At 38.0% G+C, this 9,612-nt stretch overlaps 1 pseudogene; it reads right to left on the bottom strand.

The window, feature by feature from the left end:
- Positions 1–3,852: 3,852 nt before the first annotated feature.
- LOC147844793 (uncharacterized) lies at positions 3,853–5,171 on the bottom strand (annotated as a pseudogene).
- Positions 5,172–9,612: the final 4,441 nt, after the last annotated feature.

The raw sequence follows: 9,612 nt of genomic DNA, 5'->3' as shown, positions 1-9,612 counted from the left end.
GAACTCTGATGTGTAACCACACTGGGATTCTGCCAAAACAAAAAGCTTGTAGCCCCAGTTAGTGGGTTTGTTCTTCATGTACTGCTTGAGTCCAGACCTCGCCTTGGATGCCACCATCCTTTGATCTATGGAGATGTTTTGACCAGGATGATAAAACGCTCTGCAGGCATCCCTAATGTTGTCATACAAAGGCTTGATCTTCCCCAAGTGGTCATAGGCTGCGGTTCCCTTCTTACCTTCATTTGCTTCATCATCCTCAGGATCGCTAAGATGGAGAGCATTAGCGATGTTCAGAAACTTCCTACAGGACATGATCCTTGCAGGAAGGGGAACACTATACACGTCAGACCTCCTCCAATAGTCTGTCATAACACAAACCTTCAAGAGACCCATGAAAATCACAAGCGCCAGGTAAGACTTCAGGTCTTCCACTATGATGTTTTTCCATGACTTGTCCGTTTCCTGGCGAAGTTTGGTTGCATATTAGAGTGTTGCATGATGGTCTGTAACACAGATGGAGTAAAAAAAAGCTGGAACAACTGCAGCGGTGTGTATCTGTCAGTTGTCACCAACTGTGGCCCAGGTTCACGAGCAGGCCTGAACACAGGCTGGGGAGGCCCACTGTCATCTTCATCCATATCCTTCCATCTTTCATGTGAGGTGCCAGGGGACACATCAGACACTGACTGGCATCCCCTCCTTCTCCCCCTCCCTCTCCCTCTTATAGTTACAGAAGATAAGGATGGAGCTGAAGATGATGAAGATGACTGCCGTCATCTCTATCGTCGTACAGGACTGGTCTCCGGATTCCAGTCCTTATCTGTGTCAGAAGGCCTATTTTTAGCACAGAGAAACACACACAAACGCAAATAAGGATTTTAACAATATATTAGAGACAGACAACAACTACAAGCATCAGTATTCCTTCATTTTACAAATGCAAAAACTTAAAATAACTTTTGAAAATAATGCTCAATAAAATAAATAATTTGTAATGTTTTTACCTTCTCCTAAATATCTTTACGTTGTCAATGTCCTTCATTTTACAATAGCAAAAGCCTAAAATAACTTTTGAAAATAATGCTCAACATAATACATAATTTGAAGTGTCTTTACCTTCTCCCAATTATCTCTACCTTGTAAATTTCCACTTTACACTTGCAAAAGGCTAAAACAATTTTTGATAACAATTCTCAATATAATACATAATTTGTAATATTTTACCTTCTCCCAAATATCTTTACCTTGTAAGTGTTTTCTTACATAATTATAAAAACAATGCAAATGAGGATTTTAGTCATACATTAGAGACATACAACTACAAGCATCAATATTCCTTCATTTTACAATTGCAAAAGCCTAAAATAACTTTAGAAAATAATGCTCAATAAAATAAATAATTCGTAATGTTTTGCCTTCTCCCAAATATCTTTACCTTGTAAATGTTTTTACATTATTATAAAAACAATGCAAAATATATAAAGTGCATATGGACACTATATAACAGCATATAACCTCCAGTTGTCCACTGTATATTTTATGATCAAACACAGCTAGCATAAAACAACAAATGCAAATACACGATAAACAATGTACAAACCATTTTGCACTTTTACTTCACACATTATTTTACTTTGTTATATGTTCTATCAGTAATTTTATCGTCAGTGCATCAGATTTACGCATTTATAAGTGACGTGAAATCTTTATAAACACAGTGTAAGCCCTTCAATATCCTTCTTGCTGTTACTTTACTAATCAAAATGCCGCTGTGCTAAAACAAAAACTGCAAATACAGTTTCAAACATTCAAAACAATGGTACAGAAACTTACCAATCCAAAACAGGATCGAGTCCATCAACAAACATATCTTCCTGGGCAGAATCGACACTCGTCGCCGTGCTTTCCTTGTCTGAGAAACATTTCTCGGCATCCCTTTGCTGCACCTCCTCGCTGTTTCTCATGATCTCCTCCAAAACACTCTCAACACCGCAAAAACTCCTCTGAACTTGACGATCCATTGTTAGAAAAAACTCGGAAAGGCGATCGATCGGTAAAAAAACAAACGATGTCTCACTGCACTCTATGCACACGACGCGTACTGACGAGGACGCACGAGTGACTAATACGTTTACGCACATGTAATCTGTGTATACACACATGTGTACTACGTAAACAGCGTATCACTGTAAAGGTCTTTTAATTGGCTACAACTTCCATCCATCAAAACGTTGCTGTCTATACGTTGGCTGAATTTGACATGAGAAACTGAGGTGCGAAGATTGACACCTCGCTGAGCCAGTGAAGCACTACCTTTGTTTTATAGAACAACAACAAAGCCTCTGATTGAAGGAGGGAGACGAAGGAGGAGTTATTTTGCACGGAAGAAACTAAACTTTGAGAAAACAGGGACTTTTTATCGATTGAATATGGATATAAAATAGTTTTTCTGGTTACTGGTTACTTCATCTTAAAATGATCTTTGTAAACAATGGAGTATTTTTCATTTTTTCCCAAATTGTTCCATTGTTTTGGATCAAAAGCTGGGATGCATTTTGGACAGTGAACACTTGCACCATCATGGATGTAGTTGTGTTTTGGAGTCGTTCTCGCTGATCAGAACTACAGGCGATAAAACTAAGTATTGCGGCAAACTTTGCACATGTTTAAATGGGTGGTCCTTCGTGATTTCATTTAACCCTTTCCTCTGTGGTACATTGATGTGAAAAACAAGCTCAGAGCATGAATCTTAAGGTTTATAGCTTTCAAACGATGCATAGATTTTGACACAAGGTTGTATATATTCACGGAACACATGTCATAAATCTTATAGACACGCCCACCCACGCCGCGACGGCCAGAATACGAGCCCCTGCTATGAAAAGGGTTAAGATTCTAGAAATGTTTTTATCATGGATTGAGTAAAAGCCCATGATAAACATTATATTCACACAGTTTCTACTAAGTGGCAACATCTTTTTTCAAGTTTGATGTTGGCAGTTGATATATTTACATTAATAAAAATAATGGAATGAAAAGAGTATTACCCAGCTAGTGAAAGACATCCAACACATCAAGCATTGAAGCTCTTTTGTAACATGCCAGTAGTGACTCAAATATCAATACACACGAGTGTCATAGACAAGTTTATAGTGGCAAGATGAGAAACGGCAAAAAAACAATTTTCTGCTTGACTGCTACAAACAAGAGGAGGACATTCCTGGCAAAGGAGTAACCTTTCATAGATTGACTGTGTTAGATATATTCACTTTGAAACAAACTTCTATATCACTAAATGGTTTAAACTCCACTCCACTATCATCTCACCTGCTCTCCAAGAGGTACTTTCAGGACCACCAGCCAAGACACGCCCCATACCTTCAGCTCTCAATCTATTTGCCACCCTGCAGGGGGACAAATGCCCACTTCTACAACTCTTGCACATTGTGACGTCAAATCAAAGATGCTGCTTACATTCATAGTTATCCATAAACTTATGAAGACACCTCGTACGAATATCAGCTAAAACAATTAATTATGTCTGCTGTACATGTACCATGTTGTAAAGATTTAATTTCTAATTCTCTCTTGTTTTCTCATTTTAGAGTTCATGACTGCCGGCTCCAGAAACTGCCCTCATTCAACCCATCACACTCTATATCCATTCCAAATGCATTCACACTCTTCGCAAAGACACATTTCCACTCATACAGCCCACCCCCTTGATCCCATGTTCACAATAGACTTTTTGGTTTTTGAGATGTTCTGAACTAACATCAAAATTTGACTGTAACTGCACCATCCATGGACAACACTTTAAACTGTTTTACTTCTGTAAAAAAAAAGGGGGTACTGGTCCTTCAGTATGTTACGATTAATAATCTTTGGATGTCTGTGCATTAAGATTACAGTTGGAACTGGCTTCATCTATTTCAGACAACCGGCGAATCACTTGTGTCAAAGGATTACGTAGGCCTCTAACCAATTTCTTAAGATGACTCAGGAAGTTTTCATATGGAAAAGATGAAAATGAATCCAAATTACCATGAATTTTTACATCTTCACAAAGATGCACCAAGCCATGAACATTGTAAACTAAAAATTCTTGACCATAAAGCTGACCAAAATGTTCCACAAAAGATCTCAAAAGACAATTGGCCAAATTGTTCACCGCCATGCAATATTCTGAGCTCAGTAATATGTATACACCAATTTACAAAAGCATGAAATTGTCATATATTTGAGACTTTAACACACCCTTCAGTACAACAGGTCCAGTGTACAGCAAGAACTGGCGAAATTCTGTGGCCTTCCACCTACATCTTTCAATCAGTGCGCGTGGTCTTCTAGTGAATTTAGAAGGAATTAAAAATCCCTTAAAAAAAGCAGTCTCTCTGAAATTAAGGAAGCCTGACTGCTTGACATACGACAACGCAGGGGTCCAGGAGGACCCATCCACAAATCCAGTAGACGCCTCATAACCCCTAAGCATACTAAGTGCATATAATCATAAGGGAAGCTAGCAATCATGTCAATATTAAGGTCAGCCAAAGGTGAGTGTTCATGGTGGTGTTCTTAATTTGTATTTTTTCTAAAGCATTCATCAGTTCTACGCCTTGCACTTAAATCAGGGAATGTCATTCGATGTCCTATACGCACACCAGTTTGGTGACATTTGTCACATCCATGATATGCACAATGTGATTTCGCACCTTAGACAAAGGCTCGGGCTGGGGTGTCGCATACAACAGAGCAGAAGAAAAAAAAACTCTTTCCTTGAAAAACAAACCCACTGCTTAGTGACTTTAATTCACTCACCAGATGTTGCAAATACTCTGACAAAGACTTTGGCTTAGTGTTGCCACAAAAAAAAACAATCAGTACTGGTTTCTCACTGTACCCCTGCAACATACCAAGAATGGGCCAAAATTGAGTACTACTACTTTTGAACAGGGGTAGACCATCAAAATTCAGCTGTAATTTAAATGAGTGTCTATCTGGGACAACAGACCACACCGTACTCAGCAGTCCACTAAATGAGCTTATATTCGCAAAATAGTGAAACATTCCACCTGCTAAAGTTTCTATGTTGTATGTTATTTTTGTTTTCAGTAATGTTCGCCCATCTTTTGGCAGAGTGGGATGGTGAACTTGTAAAATGCAGAGCTGATAATGCAATCAGGGGAATGCTAAATGCAGTGGCCCAGTCAGCGAGAGAGTCCCTTTAGTCATTAATAGTGTCACTGCATGCATCACTGTGATCCATTTCCTCTTCATCAGACACAAACCTATCCTTTGTTATCTGGCTGTTCCCTTCATCTCTGCTGCCCTGCAAGTCCTCCTCAAACCATATAGAAGTTTCATCACTGAAGCCTTCCACATAACTTCTTTCAAACTCTTGCCTGCTACACTCAGTATTTATTGACTCTATTAGATCATCAGTTTTTTTTTAATGACCGTCTTCTCTAGGGATGGGAAGATTAACCGATATGTATCGATACGCGGTCATGCGCGTGCACGATGCGAGTGCATCGGTTGAGCAGCAGAGGATGAATGAAATTTTGGAAGCAAATCGAGATGCATCGGTTTTTGCGAGATGCATCGATTTTTCCGAGATACAGCTTATATTTTTAATATAGAATGTATTTTTTATTTATTAACAAGTGTTGTCAACCTGTTTTTGGCGCATAATTTAATCGACCTACATAAAGTAAGCCTTAGCAACGGATTTGCGGATGTGCACACACTACAACTCAGTGTATCAGGTGTGCGGATGAAGCTAGTGGAGCGCCCTCAGCAAGCGCGGGAAGCAAAACAAACATTTTATTCCCCACTGAGTTTTAAATCTAAAGTATGGCAAGCAACATTATGGATTTAAGGATGGACGACATGACAGGACAGATGCAATTTGCAAAATGTGCCGCGCATCTGTAAAATACGCGGGCAGTACGACTAATCTGATATCTCACTTGAAGCGGCGCCACGGTGTTGTTGTGAAAGCATCTTCTAGTGTTTCTGCATCCCCGGCTTTCGCACTGCTTCAACCAGCTCCAAAAGTGGTGAGAAAAGCATTGAAAGTTTTTTTTTCCATGCGCAACAGTTCTGCTCGCTCTACGCCAATAACGAATGCTATTGCATTGTTCATCTGCAAAGATATTCAGCCTAGTGTCACGGAGAACGAAGGTTTTAAACACCTCCTTCTGTTAATTTTTATTTAATAATAATAATATTAATAATAATAATGATAAAAATAATTGGGTGTCACGGTGGCACAGTGGGTAGTTTGACCACCTCACAGCAAGAAGATTGCTGGTTTGTTATATTTTTATTAGCCTGTTGTTTACAGTGACAGTGATGTTTCAATGCAGCATAACACTGCTAGTTCACCACCTTAAGTTTTGAATAATCAGTGGCAAAATATATCTTTGTAAAACTTGTTTTCATAGTTGAAAAGTTAAATCACAATTCTTGTTGTGCAATGCTAAATTTATTTATGTTGAAAGAGTGCAAATATATATATTTTTTAATATATATTGCACTTATACATTCTGTTTATCTTGAAAATACTTAAATAATATGTGCTATATGTTCTAAAATGCCCCTCTACTGTAAACTGACACTCTGGCTCTGAGAGAAGAGCCAGTTTGTAAAAAAGTCTTGGTTTTGCTTGGTTAATAAATAATCAAACTCATTCAATGGCACAGCATCCTCTTTCACATCATCTCATAAACTTGATCTAATTAGTTACTGCTGAAATATCGCATCGTATCGTGATATGGGTGTGAATCGTATCGTGTTGCATCGCAATATGTCACAAATGTATCGCTAATATATCGGATCGTATTCTTTGTATCGAGATGCGTATCGGATCGGCATTATAGCTTAGATGCCCAACCCTAGTCTTCTCACATTGCCCCTTTCATTATAACTTCATTTACCCTCCATACCAATAGTCTGTCTTCTAGTCTGTTTTATAGTTCAATCACAGTCCTGTAAGAAAGAGAAAAAAAAAGATTAACATTAAATTTGCCTTTTTAATATTTACGATTTACCATTGATTCATTAATTTTCTTTTCGGCTTAGTCCCTTTATTAATCCGGGGTCGTCACAGCGGAAAGAACCACTAACTTATCCAGCAAGTTTTTGCACAGCAGATACCCTTCCAGCCACAACCCATCCCTGGGAAACATCCACACACACACTCGCGCACTACAGACAATTTAGCCTACCCAATTCACCTGTACCGTATGTCTTTGGACTGTGGGGGAAACTGGAGCACCCGAAGGAAACCCACGCGAAGGCAGGGAGAACATGCAAACTCCACTCAGAAACACCAACTGAGCCGAGGCTCGAACCAGCGACCCAGTGACCTTCTTGCTGTGAGGCGACAGCACTACCTACTGCACCACTGCCTCGCCAAAGATTTATCATTAACATAAATTGTTAGTAATTTTGTTATGAAATGAAATCATAAAATGTGAATGCTTTAGGGCCAGAGGTTTTCAGCTTTTGAAACTGTCAAATTCAATGTTTTAAAGCAATTTGTATTCACATTTAAATATCTTATATTGAATTATTTTATCCATAATTAATGCGTTTTCTTTAATTTTATACGATAATACTAGCAAATTGTGTAGTTGTTCTGCTGGTTCTATTTTGATGTAGCCAATTGTTCATGGAAATCCTAGATTTGACCATTACCAAGGTTGAGAATTATTGTTTTTAGGCAACAATGAAATTCACATGATGCTTATAATTCTTTCGGTGTCTTAAAAATAACTTTTTTGTTATTTTAATAGTACAATTTTTTTTTTCCTCTCAATCACCTACAAATATGGCACACATGAGATGTCTAGCAGGTCATGAAAGAACTAAGCAGGCCAACTAAACATGATGTAGCATGTTCTTTTTATGTTAGACGTTTAATCCAGATTTGATTGTACATGACTGATGCAAAATGCTAAATGCAAACAAAATGTACTTTTTATTGTTTTATTTATTTACGTGCTCAAACAGGGTTAATACCTTTTTATTTAAAAACTAAAACAATTTAATCACTTTCCACTTTATGATTCAATCACTTTTGCTGATTTTCCTGTGATCTCCGTCAATCCGCCTCTTTCATCCGCAAAAGGGAGAAAGGGCGGCATGAACACCGCCTCGGACATCCCAGGCTGGTCTATCACACACACGGGTCACTTCTCAAGTTCAAGGCGGCAGTGAAGCAGTTACCGTGACATTATAAGCAAATGTTCACTTCAATAAAAAAACAAGGTTGCACTCGAGTTTGAATTCAGTTATAAAAAAGCGCTAAAAACAGGCTATTTTACAGTTTAAGCATCTTAATATGCGACCCATTTTGCACTTTGTTTTCAGGCTAACGGAGATTAATAAAAACACTAACGTTACAGTAAGAGTGTAATAAACACTGTTTCGAATGATAATTCATGTTGTTGCATTTCTGCAGTACCTGAAGGCTATATCTAACACTTGGTCGTAGACCTACAAGATAAATTCACTTACCTGAACAGTAGTTGTCTGGCAGACGTATTTTCTCTCTTTAGCTGTCACGTGAACCTCACCCACCAACCAGAAAAGCTGCTGTTACCGTGGAGATCACGCCATTTTAATTGTAATATGTAAAAAAGGAATAAATGTTTTAAGGTGTTTGGCTGGAGTTGAGTGGGGAGCCAGTAGTATAGCATTAAAAAGAATTTACAATGCTGTGATAAGGTCAAACGTTGATTATGGGTGTATGGTTTATAGTTCTACTAATAAAACATTGATTAAAAAGAGAGGTCATACAAAATCAAGCTCTGGGAATATGTTGTGGTGCTTTTAGATCTTCTCCAGTGGCATCATTACAAGTTGAAATGGGAGAGATACCATTAGAACATCGAATGTCACAGCTGAGAATGAGATATTGGATAGGAATAAAAGGACATTTGGAAAACCATCCAGTTAGACGTCTTTTAAAAGTTTGCTGGGATTATGTGTACAAAGAAGTGGCTAGTTTTGGTTGAGTAGTGAGAAAGGAAATAAACAGTTTAGACTGGAAAGATCTGGAAGTTGCTCCATCTGTTGTTATACCAACAATTCCCCCATGGTTGTTTCCTATGCCATTAGTAGATCTGCAAATTCACAAAAGAATTCAAAACAAGGAGATAAATATTCCAACTAATTTAATAGTTCAAGAATATATGCAACAACATTATTATTCTGTTTTACAAATTTTTACAGACGGGTCGAAGGAACCAAAGGGTGGAAGAACTGCTGCTGCTGTATATATTCCACAATTTAACCTCAAAATTGCAAAGAGATTATTAGATCACGTGTCAGTGTTTACTTCTGAATTATTAGCTATTATTATAGCACTTCCATAGATTGAAGAAGTTCAACCAGAACAAGCAGTATTTTGTACAGACTTAATGGCTGCACTTAATAGCTTTCAAGGTGCCAAATCTGAAGCTAGATGAGATTTAGTATTTACAATTTTACAAAGTTTATTCAGAATTAGGCAGTTAAGAATAATGGTTTCATTTCTCTGGGTACCGGCACATGTGGGTGTAGATGGGAATGAGGAAGCTGATTTGCTAGAAAAAAAAAGCTTTA

This window comes from Danio rerio, chromosome 4, assembly GCF_052040795.2.
Source record: "Danio rerio strain M-AB ecotype USA chromosome 4, GRCz13ab, whole genome shotgun sequence".
In the NCBI taxonomy this organism is placed as follows: domain Eukaryota; kingdom Metazoa; phylum Chordata; class Actinopteri; order Cypriniformes; family Danionidae; genus Danio; species Danio rerio.
Note: the sequence above shows the minus strand (reverse complement) of the source record. Positions and strands in the feature narration are given on the sequence as shown.